This window comes from Scleropages formosus, chromosome 18 (genome assembly GCF_900964775.1).
Source record: "Scleropages formosus chromosome 18, fSclFor1.1, whole genome shotgun sequence".
NCBI classification, from domain to species: Eukaryota; Metazoa; Chordata; class Actinopteri; order Osteoglossiformes; family Osteoglossidae; genus Scleropages; species Scleropages formosus.
In genome coordinates, this window is record NC_041823.1 from 17,819,337 (window position 1) to 17,838,568 (window position 19,232).

The following is a 19,232-nucleotide window of genomic DNA, read 5'->3' on the forward strand; positions in this document are numbered from 1 at the left end:
AAGAAACGGACGAGGAAAAACAAAACGGTGAGAGTAGAGAGGAACAAAGACGCATTTTTGCTCTGCTCTGTTTTCTCCGTGTGACGTCGTGGTCGCGCGCTCAACTTCGCAGCGTCGAGTTCAGCGAGTTTTGTTCGCGGTGTGCCATTTTCATCATTTTTAGTCATACTTCACATTTATTAATCAGAGGACAACTTTCTTGAGTACAATAAACATGCTTTGGTTCAGTTTTATTATCATTCATGTAACGGTTCCTGTCACGGTCACCTACAGTCTCACAGCTAGAACACGACAGAAACGGCGAACTTTTTTTTTTGTGAACGCGGCTATGATAAATGCACGATTTCTGTCAGTGGTTGCTGTAAAAAAAAATTATTAGATTGCCATTCCATGGGTGATAATATATACTGAAAATGGAGGGCAGCCACGCGTCCTCAGCAGTGCTTATCTAAGTTTAACATATTTTCAGACAGCCACCGGTTTCGGGACACCCACCGCTGCGATGACGTCACTCACGCGGTCCATCAGGTCTGCTGGGAAGGCGCGCGCAGCGCTGAAGAAATGTAGTTCGGTAGCCGTGTGTCTCTTGCGTTTGCTATACCTTGCAGTTTTAACGTTTTTGCTCCCCATTCACAAGAACTCACTATTACTAGTTTTGGTGCTAACGTCTCAATGATGACTCCTGGGCATTTTACATTTTTCATGTGATTTTAAATAATTTTAGTCAGTCTGAGAAATTCAGCTCCTCAAACTTTTTGCCTTTGTGAGTTTCAGCTTGGTGGCGAGAACCAGGAATGACCAAGAAGAGGCCCACTGGCCCACAATGTTTTGCTCTTTGACAGCATTGTTCCTTCAAATAAGTTTGAATATTTTTATATCAGTATGCCCAGGTTCGGGGTGGCACAGTGGCGCATCAAGTAGTGCTGCCGCCTGGGTGGTGCAAGAGAATGTGGGTTCGATCCCTGCTCAGTCTCTGGGGAGTTTGCGTGTTCTCCCCGTGTCTGCATGGGTTTCCTCTGGGTGCTCTGGTTTCCTCCCACACTCCAAAGACATGCTGTTCAGGTTCACCCACAATGTGTGAGTGACAGAGAGAGTGTTTTGCACTGATTTATGGATGAGTGACCCAGTGTAAGTAGTGTATCTAGCAGTGTAAGTCACTGCGGTGAATAAGGTGTGTGAGCTCATAATGCTACATAATATCCATTGTAAGTTGCTTTGGAGAAAAGTGTCTGCTAAGTGAATAAATGTAGGTATGTATGTTTTTATGCAGCATAGCTGTTTTTGATACAGGCCACATATTAGAAATGAAAAGTTGAATGATATGGTGAGAAAAAAATATTTATTTATTCGGAAAACCTGAACAAATTTAATGTATCTCCTTGAGCTTTAGAAGTAAACAATGGTCATTTACTTAATCAATATACAGTATTATCCATGTATTATTGACAAATTTATCAGAATTGATTTTAACTGTTGCAGTAACCATTCTGAAAAATGTACAAATAAACATATTTTCAGGTTAGCTCATTTTGCATCAATCACTGAAGTAATTCTGCAACCTGGGAATATGAAGAGCTTTTAAACCCTTACTTGAATGAATTTTACTACATCAGCATGGTTTGTTCAGGTCTTGTAGCTGTCTTCAAACTGCTAGTAATGCCACTTCTGAGAGCGAAGGCTAAATTAGTTCAATACATCAAGACAAGACTGCACACACTACTCTTCAGCAGTACTCTGGTTGAGATCCAGCCCTTTAAGGAATTACAACTACACACACACATTTTCAGAACCGCTTGTCCCTTACAGGGTCGCGGGGAACCGGAGCCTACCCACTAACACAGGGCGTAAGGCCGGAGGGGGAGGGGACACACCCAGGACGGGACGCCAGTTCGTCGCAAGGCACCCCAAGCGGGACTCGAACCCCAGACCCACCGGAGAGCAGGACCTGGTCCAACCCACCACACCCCCCACGGAATTACAACTATATAATTAGAAATTGCAGTTAGTTGCCAATCAGAAAAAAGGAATGGGACAGCACTCTCAAACTTTGTGAAACAATAAACAAGTTCATTTCCACACGCATATCCGCTAAGTTCCTTCATCAGTATGCATGTAGATTAGGTGAAAAGAGATATATAGAGTTAATATATAAGGTTATGATGTCATAACTGTCAGGCAAACACCTAAAGCCGGTACTTGAATGGTCGCCATCAAACACAGGAAAGGACAGTATGTGACTAATACACAAAACAATACAAGCGATTAATATAAAGGAACAATAATCCATTGTCAACAACCACTTGTCCCAAGCAGGGGTCACGGCCTAACCCGGCAACACAGGGCCCAAGGGATAGGGCATACATCCAAAACAGGGCGCTAGTCCATCGCAAGGCACCCCTAGCAGGGCTCGAACCCCAGACCCGCCATACAGCAGACGTCAGCTGAACCTCCTGCACCACCACATTACCTAAGACCAGGCTGATAAAAACAATGACTGAAATTATTGAAAAAGAGTTAATATTGACAAGGGATAAAAAAAATTCAAAACTAAAGACTATTGATGACAGACTGAAATACAAAAAAAATTCATGAAGAACTGATTTTCATCAACAGCATAGAAACATTATTACCATTTCTGGCCATGGAGGATTTCTCTTTTTTTTTCTGACTTATTTCTAACTTTATGGTCAGTCATCTTCATTTTTATACAAACACACACACATACACACACACACACACACCTACACCTACTGTATACCTTCTTCCGATATTTGTAATATGGAAACTCCCTTATCATGCCACACCACTACATGTCACAACCTGGTTAAACAAAAATAGCTGATGTAATTAATTGAAATGTTGAAAGTATTACAAAAAACTTACACATATAACAAGAACACAGTTTAACCTGCTAGGCAAAGGTTACTGATAGAATAATAAAGCCGAGGCTAAACGGTGCCAAGATGTAATGAGAACAGGTCGGTCTTCTAGCGATGCATGAAGGTCGGGAACAGAGCAGCAGATCTGATGCTGAGATACATGTTGTTTCAGTTATTGGACAGCTTTTCACAGAAGACCCACTGCTTCAGCTTGGTACAGAACTCAGAAAGTAACCGTTGAGCAGCTTTACCAGTCATGAATACGTTATGACGGCAGAACAAGCTATTTTTACTCCCTCCCTGTTGTTTGAAGCTTTCGCCAGGCCTTTCAGATCTTCCTGTCTATCCATTTAGTGTAAAGTTTCTCTTTTCTTCACATAACTTCCAGCTGCTCTCTTCGTCCCTCAGGAAGCATATTTAGCAGTCTGGCAGGACTACAGTTGGAGAGGAGGCTTAAAAAAGACAATCACAGTAGAGGCAGAGTTGGTGAAAGAGAAGGATAGAGTTACAGCACCGTGGGTAACTGCGTATAATTTAATGATAATTATTATTACAGTATTTCTTTCCATTTATACGGCTGGGATAATTCAGGTACGGCAGGGTAACTCCTGGGGCTCGAAACAGTAAATTTCAAGTTATGAGCGTCTTTTCCTTAACTACTGCCTGCTGACTTGAAGAAAGTTACCTCATTCCTTGAGCTAACTTTGTTGCTGTATCACGCTGTTCCAAGTTGATGCGTTTCCCGGAGGCAGGCCACCCTCCTCTCTGACACTGTCGACAGGGGTCTGCAGTGGGACGCTGCAAATCCTGCTCTCGCTTGCCGTAAGTGGGAATTGAAAAAGCTACTGGGCAGCCATGCGACAAGCTGACCGTGCAGTTTTAGCGCGACTGCTGTGTAGGCCTGAATTTTACACCTTCACGTTCTACTGCCAGACAGAGTCGGGACCGCTGGCACTTCCTTCTCGTTAAAGTATAAAGTGGAGAGGGCATAATTGTGCGTTCTTTGCGCTCCTCCGCTTTCCAGGGCTAACGGTGGTTCTGTGCAACACTTTGCCATGTGTTTCTGGAATACAGTGCTTGGACACACCTAGAACTAGATGGATTCTGATCATGGTTTGACAGCTTCTGCAGGAGCAGCATTATTGCCTCACTCTTAGTGGCCTGACTTGTGTTTGCATTGGGGGCTCCTCTGCTCTGCCTCTTTGTGATGATCAAGCTCTGCCCGAGCCTGTCCGTGGATGCCTATCTACTGCTGGGTTCCAGCCAAGGAGGACAATACCAGGTAAGGTCACATGTACTGGTGACTCATGTGTGCGCTCCCAGCTGCATTTTTACGTTTTTCTAGGTTTCGGAACCAAACCGTAAGGACTGGTTTTCTGAAAATGAAGCAAAGAAGAAAATGCACAGAACCATGGCTTTCCTTGCTCAGCCTTGTATCTGCAAGAATTGTTGTGATGATTGTATTGCATTATTGGGTTTTTTGCAAGTGCTGAAAACAGTTGAATTATTTAGCGCATGTAAGCAGACATGACATGCTTATCATCGCACTGATTAATTCAGTTAAATGGTGCTTATTGGACCATCCTTCCCAATAGTATGGTCATAGAGAGCCTACTTACGTCGTGTCACGGAAGAAATTGCAGGAGTTTGAATGGCATTGCAATGTAAGACTTCCCTGAATAGATGTTGGCATGTGGTTTGTGTCAATGGGGATGAGCAGGAGTCAGTGGGGAACAGTCTGTGATAATCCTGGGCAGCAGCAGTTTAGCCAACATCATACTGGATGCCTGGCCAACTCAGAGCTTATTGTATTAATGTTTGCTGGTGGGGCTCATGTCTTCATCAGCAACATTAGGATTGGCGGGCGAACGCAGATTCTAAGTTTCCCCAAATCACGAAAAAAAACTCACCCTTTACATTAACTATCCATTTAGTTTCACATAAGACGTTCTGTAACTGTCTGTTGTGTAACTCGTCATTATATAACATTATCGAGTTTTCACTCAGGTGGAGCCACAACAGAATTTATGACAATTCAATGTACATATTCTAATTAAAAAGGGAATTCGCAAAAAAAAAAAAATCATGAGTTAAATTTGATTGTTGTAAATTATTACTCTTATTTACACATATTTACATTAAGGGAGGGAGATGTGGTGATGTGGTGGGTTTGACCAGTACCCTACTGTTTGGCAGGATGGGGTTCGAGTCCTGCTTGGGGTGCACAGCGGCTCTGTGTTTCTCCCTGGGTGTGCCTCCCCGACATACAGAAGAAGGCACTGGTAACCCACCTCTGTTCCTCCCCTGCCCTGAAAAGCACACAGGTGGTCTCTGTGAGTCAGGTTTGACTTGATGGCAACAGCAACATTAAGCGACATGCTGCGCATGGCTCAAATGGATTTTGAGCTCATACTATCGGGGGGCAGCGAGGTCATCGCGAGGAGGCAGCCACAGCGAGATCAGTTCCGCTTAGCATAACCCCTCTGTCTACGGATTTCAACTCATTCACCAGCCATCACGTGTGTTGAACTGGGCCGCATCACAGGAGCGGCGGGTCGGATTTTTACGTCACATAACGGAACCGAACTAAAACGTTCTGTTGTCTTGTGTTACTCTGCTCTCTTCACAAGTTAACCTCAAGGAGCGTTCTGTCGCTGATGTAGAAATGACTTAAGAAAAACGTTCTTCTTCGAAATGATCCGGTTTCTGTCTTTGCTTGGGTGAAGTTCTAAGAATCTATGTTTTCTTCCATAACTTTCATCAAGTTGAAATTCACATCTGGAATTCTTGACAAGAACTTGTGAGATGTGGTCCTCAATATGTCTACCGAGCTCAGATACTCTGCCAAATTTTGAACCATTGGCAAGGCAGAAAAACGCCTTGCCAGTGGTTCGAAATTTTCACTGTTTTAGCCCCAGTCAGAACGGAGCTTGAATGAAATCATTTGAGACCACTTCTGATTTCTTCCTTTTAATCAAGGGATTTACAAGTTCAACATATGATGCAAATTTTATGCTCGATTCGCTACAGCTGGATTCAAAATTATTTTTCCACCCTGGGTACCACAGTATCCTTGCCCTGTTGATATTCATCCTGGAGCTAAAAACATCCAGTGGCTTTTGAATTCAAACCTTTGCCCTGTGTGTTTCACAGTTTGTCTCCAGTGGGTAATGTGATGCTCCTCAGCCCATGCTGTGTCCAGACCCCCTCCCCCCACAGACCCGGCGTCCCAACCTCCCTCATTCTTGTTTCTACGTGGTACAACTCAGCTGCCTGAATGGGTTCTTTCTTAGCTTTTCAGCCCTTGTCCCAGCTCTTACAGTCATTCAACACTTTGCGGCACCTTACTAGTTAAAATTTGTTGTACTAATCACAGTTGGTCCCCAACCTACTAACATAACTGAGACAGCGAGCTGGTTCATTAGTCAAAAAGTCAAATGTGACTTGAGCGGGCTGGGGTCTCACAGTCAATTCTACATGCGGCTACTTGTACAAAGTACCCTGGTAAAAGCAGTACTGCACTTATGTGACCTGTTTCTCAAAAAGCAACTTACAATGAGTTACCCATTAATACAGCTGGGTCATTTTTACCGGAGCAATTTAGGACAAGTACCTTGGTCAAGGATGCTACAACAGCAGATGGGATTCCTACTTTTGACCTTCAGCACCAAAGGCAGCAGCTCTAGCCACTACATCACCTGTGTACTTAGTTATGTTGAACAAAGTAACTGTATTATCTGCATACATAACTGTGATACACACTTTTCTTTGCAGAGTTTTATGTTGTTTTGGAGAAAAGCATCTGCTAAACGTAATATCAATAACCTAGATGGCTCCACTGCATGGGGGGCAACCATGAGGTTTTTCAGGCTGTCTACTTCTCCCATTGAGCAGATTGCAGATAGCAAAGGACAAGACATCATCTCCTGCAGGTGACGGCTTCTCCACGCGCCTTCGCGTTCTGAGTCCCCTGTCAGGTATACTTACAATATGATGAAAATACTAAAGCCCAGTAAAGAACCAGACCGTGGTGCTGGTACTCACCTGCAGTTTCGGAATCTCTTCCTTTACCCCACGTGTCATATATAATTCACCAAATCCCAGTAAAAGCATAGTTAGACGTAAAAGTGTAATTATAAGAAATTAAAAATCAGGGTAAGCCGTATGCTATTTACCTTGCAGCTCAGACATCAGCTGTGTGTCGACCTGGAGCCGGAGGTATGACGCTGAGGTGGAGGTTGACAGAGAAGCGACACTTCACATTACATTGGATGAAAATAAAAAGTTGTCGTCTAGATGTGTTTGTACCGTGGACACGTGTAGAAGGTGCTGATGTGTGGCTTGGTTTTGTTCTCTCAACTGCAGGTGTGAAGGGTGAGCCGGACAGGTGGATGCTGGTTCGTGGTATCCTGTGACTGTAGCTGTCCGTGATGAGAACAGCCACATGGCTGATCTGTCTTGGGTGCAGGTCACATGTGCCGGCAGTCATCGGTCGGTCCTCTCCCTCCGCACTACACGCTGCACTGGTGACAATGGATGTGTTCGGATGCACGCTGAGGTTCTAAAGTCACCCTTCAGTCATCCTCCAAGCCTGGCTCTGCTCCAAAGCCCTGGAGTCGACTTCTCCCAAGGCTCTGTGATCACTGATGTTGCTTCACTAGCCTCATTCTTCATACGCTGCTAGGAAATGCTGGAATACCAGACAGTGTGTCAAACAGAGAATCGTTTTGTGCGCTTGTGCTACCCATTTAATTCTTTGGACGTTGTATATCATCTGAACTTACTGGATGTTCTCTCTTGCACTCTTTCCTCTTCCTGGCTTTACTGCCTATTTGCGTACCGCCGCCAATAAACCCTCGGATAAGCGTGAGGCAAGAAGTGGAGATCGACGACCCCTTTCGCTTACAGCGCTCTGTCATTGCGTTTCCATGGGAACCGGAAGACAAATCCACAATATGAAATAAAGGTGCGAATAGATTCAGATAGACGTTCCTAAACTGTGTAGTCATTTTATTATTTTTATAGACTGACGTATCTTCTGCATTGTTGTTCAGGTGGAGGGGGAAGTGGCTAACTGAGCTGGAGCTTGTCTGACAACACGGTTGCCGTGGTGACAGCGATTGGACCAGTGGAGGCACAGAGTAGGGAGGGAGGGAGGGAGGGAGGGGGAAGGGGTTGCACAAATTCAGGCTGCGGACACGCACAACCTTCAACACATTGAAGTATCACGGGTGAATTGTGTCAGGCACAAAATGACCAACGATGATACAAGGTCACATGATCCTCCCATCCTGACACCACAGAGAAATTACTCCTTGCTTCTTCTTCACGATCAGACAGTACCGGGGAGACACCTTAGCACCTTGCACTGGCGCTGGCCTCAGTCCTGGCCGGTTAAAAAAGCCATTTCCTCTATTCCTCAATATTTCATTGCTCCCTGGCACTTTTAAAACGACTGCCTTCTGACACTGAAGACCGAAACAGGATTTGACTATTTACTCTGAGACTATTAATAACTAGAGGCTGGAATAAACTGATGTTTTGTGTAGCTCAATTAAGCTCGTGATGTTATAAATTAAGGCAATATAAATGCTCTCATTGGAAAGTAATTTAATTCATAATTGTTAATGTCATTTTCAATTTTATCCCACTGAATCTGAGGAAGCAGTTTTTTTTTTTTTTTTGGAATATACCCTTTCAGTTCAAAGAAATAGGTGCTTGCGTAATTTAGAGATACAAGTTGCAAGAGCAGGGAGAATGCTCCTTTTCCTTCTGGGGTCCATTAGCAGCAGTTTGTATATTTGGCATTATATGCAAATAGAATTTTTTTCAGACTATTTGTGTTTTGCTCTGGTGTTCTATTTCCTGTCTCGCTTTGCTGTTTTCCTAGGAATTATTTAAACAGACTGAAGATAAATCTATCACAGTTAGCTTTTCTTAGAATAAACATTAAAGAAAACATTCAGCTGTGTCACGACTTGGAACATTCGAGTGAAGATTGTCTGTCTGTCCTTCCACAGGCCACACAGCTCCTGGGCCCAGGTTCTATGGAAGGATACAACTGAAGGTGGATGGTGAAGGGCACGCGGTTGTTACCATCACCGTGGTAACCGACAAAAACAGCATCAGTGCTATGACTAAACTGGCTACCTACAAATCCCTTAGGGTATGTACATTGCTTTATAAATTATCATTTTTAAGCTAAATTAAATCCTGCCCAATGAAACACGTTCTCGACGTCGTCCCTCCATAATCAGACTGATATGCACATTGCCCTACAGTAGGAGAAACTAATAATCCTAGGATATCGACAATCAAGAGAAAAGGTTTGCTTTTTTGTTCTCTTCTACTAAGGAGGGAAAAGCGTCCATAATAAGCTGCACCTAAATTCTCCTTTGAACTTACAACTGAACTAAAAGGCGTATAAAGCGCAGAGGCTGCACAGAGTACTAGATGATGGTCGGACAAGAGGTCCTGGGTGTGTGAAAGGGCTGGACAAGGAAAGCGGCTTTGGATCCTTTAACTGGCAAGACATGACAATATATTCAAAGACTGTCAGTCCGGAGCAAGACTCGAGAATGCTGACATCAGCCTGGAGAGCTTCTCTTCTGCCTTCTTGCACAGACTCTAGCATCTGACCTGTTGCTCTTCTTGGGCTTGTCTAACCTGGCTTGTTTTGGAGAAAAGCCCTCAGAGTTGGCTGCTGTGCGTATGTGTTCCTGTGTGGTGTTTGCAAGGCATGGTGGATGTAGCGGTGCAGTGGCGCAGTGGGTTTGACCAGGTCCTGCTCTCTGGTGGGTCTGGGGTTTGAGTCCTCCTTGGGGTGCCTTGCGATGGACTGGCATCCTGTCCTGGGTGTGTCCCCTCCAGCCTTACGCCCTGCGTTGCTCGATTAGGCTCCGGCGCGTGTGTGTTTGCAAGGCATTTGCACTGTCATGTGTGTAAGTAGGGTTTCTTCGAGTGGCCCGCAGCATGTCTAGTGGATCAATGTTTTTTTGCATGTGGTGCGTTCTGTGGGCAGCGTGTCAGTGTATAACGTGTTGTCAAGTGTATTCCTATGTGCTATGCCCTGCAGTGTTGCTCATGAGGTATCTGCACAGTGTTTGACACCACCTAGCTGCCCAGTGGCCCAGACATAGTGCTGCTGCTGCTGGCTGTCTTTGTTCAGTGCAGCTCATGGTTTGGTCGGCGGACGCAGGAATGTACTCAGACCACTGCAAGCCGCACTGTCGGCGGCTCTGTCCTCCGCTGGGGCGCCCCGGGCCAGAAACCACACGCCGCGCAAATAGAGCGAGAGCCAAGCGAAACGCTGCAGCCTGCCGTGAGGGGGTTGGCAAATTGCGGAGTGCAGTAGGGGTGAATGGCCAATATACTCCTTCCGGCCCGAAAACACATAATGCGCTGAAATTTCTTCCCGTGTGCCAGTCGCACATTTCATTTTGTGGGAAAGTTGCCGGCCGTTTGAGCCACTCCTCATTTCGGAACATCGTGACCGCACTCGGCAATCTGCGGTCAGGCAGAAACATTCCAGCGATATTAACACGCCGATCCCTGCGGCGCAAGACCAGAGACAGCGGCTATAAGAGGGCCACAATCGGAGACACGGAACAACCCGGGCAGAGGTATAGATATGTTACAGCCCGGTTTGCCAGAAACGTATTAACGTTAACATTACGTTTATCAATTTAGCAGACCCTTTTCTTCAAGGAGACGTACGTCTCAGAGAAAATACAAGTGCGGTATCGCGTCAGTAGAAGCAGAGATATAAATGAAGGAACGTGATTCTAGAGTAAAGTCAATTTGTCACAATCCACCATGTGAACCAGTGTTCATTACATAAATAGCTGTGCACAGGTTTGCCATTATTAAACAAATTGCTTGTGAAAAATACAAATGTACACAGACACATTATCTGAACCGCTTGTCCCATACGGGGTCGCAGGGAGCCGGAGCCTAACCCGCCAACACGGGGCGTAAGGCCGGAGGGGGAGGGGACACACCCAGGACGGGACGCCAGTCCATCGCAAGGCACCCCAAGCGGGACTTGACCACCACACCACCACACCCCCCTTGTGAAAAACAATTGAACATAAACACACATGTATCATGCACTTGCAAAATTTGTATTTCACAAAAATTTATGAAGATAGTTCTACTGTAGGAGAATGATATTGAACGGGTATTATGAGGATGAGGGTGACTCTTGCCTTGCTTCTTCCTCTTTCTTGTCGTCCGAGTTAAAAATATAACAAATAAAAAATGTAAACAGGGGCTCATTTGAGTAGCGTCAATGTAAGTTTAATGAATCTTGTTACACGGCCATATAAATAGAAAAGTCTGAGTACATTATTTAAGTTCTTTTCTCTGTTAATGATATTTTGTGATGCTTTTGACATCGTGCCAGGGTAATCTTGTAAATGCTTTTTAAGGAGATTAATCTTCGTCTGGCGTACGTAATGCTGTGTCTGGCACACCGAGAGGTCCATTCTTTAGAATTTGTCATTTGTGGCAGAGAACAGGTCAGGTCCCCATAACCAGCGTGGGGCTGGACTTGTCCTTCTATACAAACTAGAAAAGAGAGATGAATTTTTTAGAAAACGCGCTCATTTCCGAAGACTTGCAGAGCACCGAAGCACAAAGAGCCAACACTATAGCCTATATATTATATGTCATTATGCGAGAGCTCACAGATGAAGTGTGACACTAAATATTGACCATTAAGGTGCCTGACGTTTTATAGCTTCGGCCCTCAACAGTTTACACCGGAGCACTTGTAAGCACCAGTCAGTTTCCCAACATAGAGGCGTAAGACAGACAGATGGCTGGTGGCAGCAGAATGCTGGCTGTGGGTGGGAATGGGCAGAGAGGGTGGATGAGGCTTGGGAAAAACACGTCTAACAGCCCAGGGTGAGATTCACATCTGTTGTACCGAGAACACGGAACGCAGCCGGTACTTAACAATCCGGCGTGGATTACTCTCGTAGTGTAGCGCTGAGCCAAATTCCAGGATTTCGCTTCGAGATGCTGATCCTTCTCAGAAGTCCGGCTGTACGAACATAGAAAATTCCTGTCGTTCGAAGAACAAGCAAAAATGTGCCTTTTTGCACGAGAATCCCGAGATTTCTTTTTTCGTCCTCTGCCGAATTCCTCAAGTTTTAGCACGTAGCGTCACTACCCCGTCGAAGTAATCCCGTGCATTCCTGGGAAGATTAATAACGACAACAGATCGACTTTTCCTGAGGATTTCAAAAAGAGGGAAAACATAAGAATGCAAATGGTATTTTTAGGATAGCGGTGAGAAAGACGTTAATGGGGAAAAAAACAAAATCTGGTCCTTTAACGTAGAAGGAATGCATAATATACTCTGTCATACAGCTTCTGTTGGACTTGTCTGCTCTGGTAGAAAAAAACTGGTATTTGCGAGATGTGAAATTATAAGGTGGCTGATGAGTCTGCAGGGGGTTGGCCAGGTGTGTTCGCAGGGTTCGGGAGTGTGAATGAGTGGGCCTTTCTCAGCCGCTCTGCTGGGAAGAGAGAGAAAAGCACTGAACATCTCCAGACAGGCTGGCAAAACTCCCACCGAATTGAGGTCATAGTTGGCTGCCATTCCAGCGGCTACACAAGCTTTAGTTTTTTCCGTCTACATACCGAACCGGGAAGAGTCCAGCTATGCCTTTTGATTATTATCATTGCTGTGGCTGCTATAATATCCTTTTTTATTGCAAAAATGTTTGGATTACTCCATGGCTATTGTATTACTGTGAGCATAAAGAGGATTTTTTTTTTGAAGGGGTAGTTTTCATGCAGTGTTTTTCAGGTTTCACCTCAGCATTATTTCCTAATCTCCTGGCATTAAATAAATATGGGTATTTTTAAAGGCCATGTTTCAGTGCAGGGGAAAAGATTAACAGACATCACGGGGACTGTTTTCGTCATTTCTTTAAACGTCGAATGGGTCTAAATGGAACCTACTAGAGGTTTTCGGAAAGGAGTTCAGGAGTTCGCTGCTCTTCCCGAGCACCCACGGAAGGACACCGAGAGTAGAAGCAGGTTGCCTCGAGTGATCATCGTCTCATGGGCAGTCCGCTGCCGGGGGCTCCTCCGTCGAAGGTCATCATCTCCCGGACAATTCTCGGAAGGAGACCTTTCGCTCGGGTTCTGAATAAGAGCCTCGCGGAGAGGAAGACCCCGCTCACAGCGGTGCAGAGAGCTGCTCTTCGCACACCGCCAAACGTCGTTCACGACGCTCTCGCATTTCGTTGCCTTGTTCGTTGTCGCAGAGGTTTTCGGATACGGATTTTTTCCGAATTTGACCACTCCGATAAAGTCATACGCATTAGACTAGTGATGCTGCCATGCTGTTGGAAGTACATTATAGAGATTTTTTGAATAGAAACTGAAGGTACTGCATATAGCCTAAACGGCACGACCGTGGGGTGGCGGAGCGGCGTAGGGAGTAGCGCTGCTACCTTACCGCACCCAGACTCAGTGACCGGATGTAGGTTTGATCCCTGCTCGGTGTGTGTGACGTTTGAACGTTCTCCCCACATCCACGTGGGTTTGCTCCAGTTTTACCCCGACGGTCCGAAGTCTTGATTCGGGTGGATCAGCGATGCAAATTTGCCCTTAGTGTGCGGCGACTGCGCGCAGACGCTTCCCCAACTCAGCCTGACCGAGATATGTGACGTACAGATGCCGGTCAGCTAAATCCCTCCTCGTGTTCAAAGTGGCCGAGTCACAGTTTTTCAAAGATACAAACACCTTCCGTTGTGTTTGATTGTGAATTTCCTGTCCTGTACCTCTTACAGGCAGATTTCTACATTTTTGCTTGCAACGGTTTACAATTTTTTATTTAACCGTTTCCAGGGACCTAAGCTATAAATAAACCAAGGGACAGCTGTATTATTAAACTTTTATCGATTGTGACTTAGCTGTAAACAGTGAGTTTCAAAAAAAAAAAAAAGATGAACATACTTCTTGTCTGCAGGCTGCTCTGAACCTGCGTCTTTTTGCGTAATGCAGGAAAAAATGATCATGAGACGTTCCACCAGGAAAATGCAGAACAAAACACATACCTAAAACGGTAGTGACATTTTACCTTTCATCTTACAAATGTAATATAGATTATTGGACAATTAGGTGATTGCCACAGTTTGCGAGCCATACGCCGCGATATTCCGAGCTCACTTCTCAACTTGTCTAATTTTCTGCCTCTCCTCCATTCATAACTCTAGAGGAAGGAGTTTTACTGCTACGATCTGATTTGCGTACGCTTCACTGTATGCTTAATGTTTGAGGAGATGCACCTCGCTCTGCAAAGTGTCAGGTCCACCATGGTGTCCCTGTTCTCCCAGCGGAGGAGCAGAGGGAGCAGCGGGTAAGAGGACATGCTGTGCTACATGTCTCTGGTGCTCATGCTTTATTTCAAACTAAAGTACCCCTGTCCTTTGCTTAAATACCAAAAATCTTCTCCTGCAGGACGGTGTTTGGGAACTGATCTCAGGGCAGGGCTAATTTTTCAAAAGCGCTCCCACAGCAAAAACACACACATCGCCAGGTACCATGACTCTGCTGGTGTACTTGTGCTAGTGTGCAATCACAGAATACTATCAGTGTTTAGTTTTGCATTCAGTGCATCTCACCCGTCTCATTTCTCCTATGTCTCATGGTGGGAAAGGACCGACTACGTCCAGTTGGGTAACTTGATGAATCCCTTCATGTAACATCTTTCCATTTTCATCCCAAAAGGTTCCTATCACTTTCCTTTCCCCGTGACCTTCTGTCCTCCTGTTGCATCCTGTCCTCCTCCTTCCGGTACTCACAGTCCGGGCCGGAACGGAGTAGCCGGTGGTGTTTGGAGTCACCGGAACTTGCTGTTGAAGCAGTCCAGAGGCACCGGAGCAACCCACTATGGGGTGACTACGCTCCTCTGCCGGCCCCGCTGGCCGTCTCTGAGGCCGCGCGCAGCCCTCCGCCTGGGGACCCGCTGTCACGTGGACAGTCTAAACGCCTCTCTTGGGGTCACTTTGCTGGTTATGAAAATATAACACTGAAATTGTTTGGATTGCTTACATCTGCCTTTTTCGACGAGACTTCATGGTTTTTTCCTTTCGTGGAAGCTCCAATTCAACGGAAAGATATTACATGAAGGGATAAATTAAGTCACCCAATTGAAATAGTCGGTCCTTTCCCACCATCCGCAGGCTTTTTTACTTGTTCGCTTGTTTACCGCCCCTTTTGAGCACATCTTTGCACCGACTGTACTATTCTTGTCACGATGATATTTTCTCAGAAACGGCCGTGTTTTTAACAGCAAGAGTTATGTGTTTGTCTTAACAGTTAGTAACTCCTCTGTGTAAGGCAGGTGGTTATGAATATTCAACAACGGCAAGACCGCGGCAGACTTGGTCCTGACTCAAATCACTATGGATATCTGTAATGTTTTAGCTGTTGGCAATTCAAAATGAAAATTCTAATATTTCTGACTTTTACTTATTAATGTTCCCAAGTAAAGAGATCAAGGCAGTGAAACGATTTATATTGTCTGTCATAGCAAAGAAATGAATGAGTCCATGGTTTGTGCAGAAAATTTTAACCGTTCCACCAGCCTTGTCTCTGTATTCACCTGAGCTGTTGATCATGCTGTTTCCAAAGCTTTTTCCCCCCTTAAGTGTCTAAATGCAGCATGGCAGCAGGTGTGTCTCCTGCTCTTAGGCCCTCTAACTTCACCTGATCATTTGGGATCACCTGGCGGTGTCCCAGGACTGTGGTGGCGTACTGTAATCCGAAGGGAGGAAAACAGACAGTTACAAAAGAAGAGAAAAATAAGTAAAAGTGCTAAAAACAATCATTTGGTTTCGTGCGATATGTTACGATGCTGTGTTTCAAAACGTTACGCTCAATGCAGGTGACAGCAGATACCTGCCCGTACGGTTCGGAAAAAGATTGCAAACAGTTGCAAGTGGTTATTATTGCAAATGCTGGATTGAAATTAATTTAGAAGAAATGCGTCTCTGTCCTTCAGTTCATGGTTAGTTTTACTTTGGAAAATCTAAAAAAAAAGAAAAAAAAAGAAAAGATGGTCCTGCAGAGGTAAATTTTTTACTGTTTTATTTTTGTGAAAGTGGGGGCGCTGTGATGCAGTGGGTTGGACCGGGTCCTGCTCTCCGGTGGGTCTGGGGTTCGAGTCCCGCTTGGGGTGCCTTGCGACGGATTGGCGTCCCGTCCTGGGTGCGTCCTCTCCCCCTCCAGCCTTAGGCTCCTGGGTCGCCGGGTTAGGGTTAGGCTCCGGCTCCCCGCCACCCCGTATGGGACAAGCGGTTCAGAAAGCGTGAGTGTATTTTTGTGAATGAAATCAAAACCATTGTTGAAGAATTCCGTTCTGCCCTGAATGCCTTCACAGCTTTTTTTTTTTTTTGCTTTTTATATTTTTTTCTTTTATCACATTTTTGGCCAACTGTGGCCTTGTCCAGCAGGAAAATGAAAGGCAAAGCTGCACAGTTGCAGTGGGTTTGTCGCCCCCTACCTGCAGTTCAGTAAAACTCAGGCTGTTTTTGTTGAAAACTACACACATAATTGATATTGATTAGAGTGCTGTGACTCAAGGAAATACGTGGAGTACATTAATTACAAAATGTTTTATCCCAATATTGAATTTTTTTTTATTATAAATACTGTGAAGGACTTGCATCTCATCCAAGTTGTACCCCCAGTGATTCTGGGATAGGGTCCGGAGTGCCACTACCCTGACCAGGACAAATGGCTTTCGAAAGTGAGCGAGTGATTACTTGGGTGATGCACATGTCTGAAAACATATTTGCGGTGACAGAGTCACGTTTCCTGTTGGTGGCAATACTTGCGCATCTTGTGCTCGTTTGTATTATGTGTGTCCGCATACGGCAAACATGAACTGGAATTCTGGGAGTTGCTGCACATGCTCTTGCTCCCTGATCAGCAGGGCAGACATCACTACCAACATGGGCAACACCGTTCACACCTACTGTACAAACACTGACAGGAGCGTGGACTTCCCTGACCTTTCCGAGTCGCCGTCGCTCAGCACGTACCATGTAATGCTATTAAAATAAGAGGAAAGCTGCTTGTACAGGGTGTTTTTCCACGGCTACAGGTGCCCCCATCTGGGAGAGTCGCAACAAGCCAGTGAAGGAGAAAAGGACCAGCTCCTGACAGCAACACATCAAGATTCTCAGTGAAATTTTGGGAAACAAGGTAAGACAATACTTCCGACTTATGAATATGCGCAAGAAAAATGAAGGAAGACTAAAGAATGCACCTCTCTTTCCATCCTGATCTTCATCAACTCTTCCTTTCCCATTATTCTTTACCTTCAGGATGCTCAGCACTGGACTTGCTGGAGAACAGGGTCGGGTGAAAGTGAGGAAAGCATATTGTGTGTCTGAGCCCCCTGCTATTCTCAATCTACTCCTTGTCCCTCAGCCCTGTCATCACCTCTCATGGATTCAACTACCACTGCTGCGCCAATGATACCCAGCTCTTCCTCCTTAAGTCAGAAGTTAAGGTGGCTTTATTGCCATTTCACCCATATACAGCTGGTACAGTATACAGTGAAACGAAACAATTTTCTTCCAGGACCATGGTGCTACATAAAAAAGCAATATATTACAATATATGTGGTGTCACAGTGGGTTTGTCTGGTGCCTTGCTGTTTGGTGGGTCTGGGGTTCGAGTCCTGCTTGGTACCTTGCGATGGACTGGTGTCCTGTCCAGGGTGTACCCTCCCACCCTTTCGGTCTTGTGCTGAATGTTTCCAGGAAGGCTTTGGCTCGCTGCAACCCTGCTCGGGAAAAGTGGTTATTGACAATGGATGGATGGATTACAATATATACTGAATGTATTAACACACACACACGGGGTGCGGTGGGTTGGACCACAGTCCTGCTCTCCAGTGGGTCTGGGGTTCGAATCCCGCTTGGGGTGCCTTGCGGCGGACTGGCGTCCCGTCCTGGGTGTGTCCCCTTCCCCCTCTGGCCTTACACCCTGTGTTACTGGGTAGGCTCTGGTTCCCTGTGACCCTGTCTGGGACAAGCGGTTCTGAAAATGTGTGTGTGTATATATATAGATATATATACTCATGGGCCATTTTATTAGGTATACCTTGCTAGTACCAGGTTGGACACCCTTTTGCCTTCAGAACTGCCTTAATTCTTCATGGCATAGATTGAACAAGGTGCTGGAAACGTTCCTCAGAGATTTTGGTCCACATTGACATGATAACATCACACAGCTGCTGCAGATTTGTCGGTTGCACGTCCATGATGCGAATCTCCCGTTCCACCACATCCCAAAGGTGATCTAATGAATTGAGATCTGGTGACTGTGGAGGCCATTTGAGTACAGTGAACTCATTGTCATGTTCAAGAAACCTATTTGAGATGATTTGAACTTTGTGATATGGCATGTTGTCCTGCTGGAAATAGCCAAGATGGGTACACTGTGGTCATAAAGGGATGGACATGGTCAGCAGTAATACTCAGGTAGGCTGTGGCATTAAGGGGCCCAAAGTGTGCCAAGAAAATATATCCTACACCATTACACCACCACCACCAGCCTGAACCACTGATACAAGGCAGGATGGATCCAGGCTTTCATGTTGTTTACACCAAATTCTGACCCTACCAACTGAATGTCACAGCAGAACTCGAGACTCATCAGACCAGGCAACGTTTTTTCCAGTCTTCTATTGCCCAATTTTGGTGAACCCGTGCAAATTGTAGCCCCAGTTTCCTATTCTTAGCTGACAGAAGTGGCACCCCATGTGGTCTTCTGCTGCTGTAGCCCATCTACTTCAAGGTTCGACACGTTGTGTGTTCAGAGATGCTCTTCTGCATACCTCGGTTGTAACAAGTGGTTATTTGAGTTGCTGTTGCCTTTCTATCAGCTCGAACCAGTTTGGCCATTCTCCTCTGTCTCCTCTGACCTCTGGCATCAACATTGAATTTTCACCCACAGAACTGCTGCTCACTGGATATTTCTCTTTTTTCTGACCATTCTCTGTAAACCCTACAGATGGTTGTGTGTGAAAATCCCAGTAGATCAGCAGTTTCTGAAATACTTAGACCAGCCCACCTGGCACCAACAACTATACCACATTCAAAGTCACTTAAATCAGCTTTCTTCCCCATTCTGATGCTCAGTTTGAACTTCAGCAGATCGTCTTGACCATGTGTACATGCCTAAATGCATTGAGATGCTGCCATGTGATTGGCTGATTAGATATTTGCGTTAACGGGCAGTTGAACAGGTCTACCTAATAAAGTGGCCAGTGAGTGTGTATATATGATATATTGAATTTAGACAGAACTGCAGAAACTC

At 45.3% G+C, this 19,232-nt stretch overlaps 1 long non-coding RNA gene across 1 annotated transcript; it reads left to right on the forward strand.

The window, feature by feature from the left end:
- Positions 1-8,803: 8,803 nt before the first annotated feature.
- On the forward strand, positions 8,804-17,435 carry LOC108925149 (uncharacterized). Its single transcript, XR_001965385.1, has 3 exons — positions 8,804-9,045; positions 17,008-17,108; positions 17,231-17,435. It is a non-coding gene; the product is annotated as an uncharacterized LOC108925149 (long non-coding RNA).
- Positions 17,436-19,232: the final 1,797 nt, after the last annotated feature.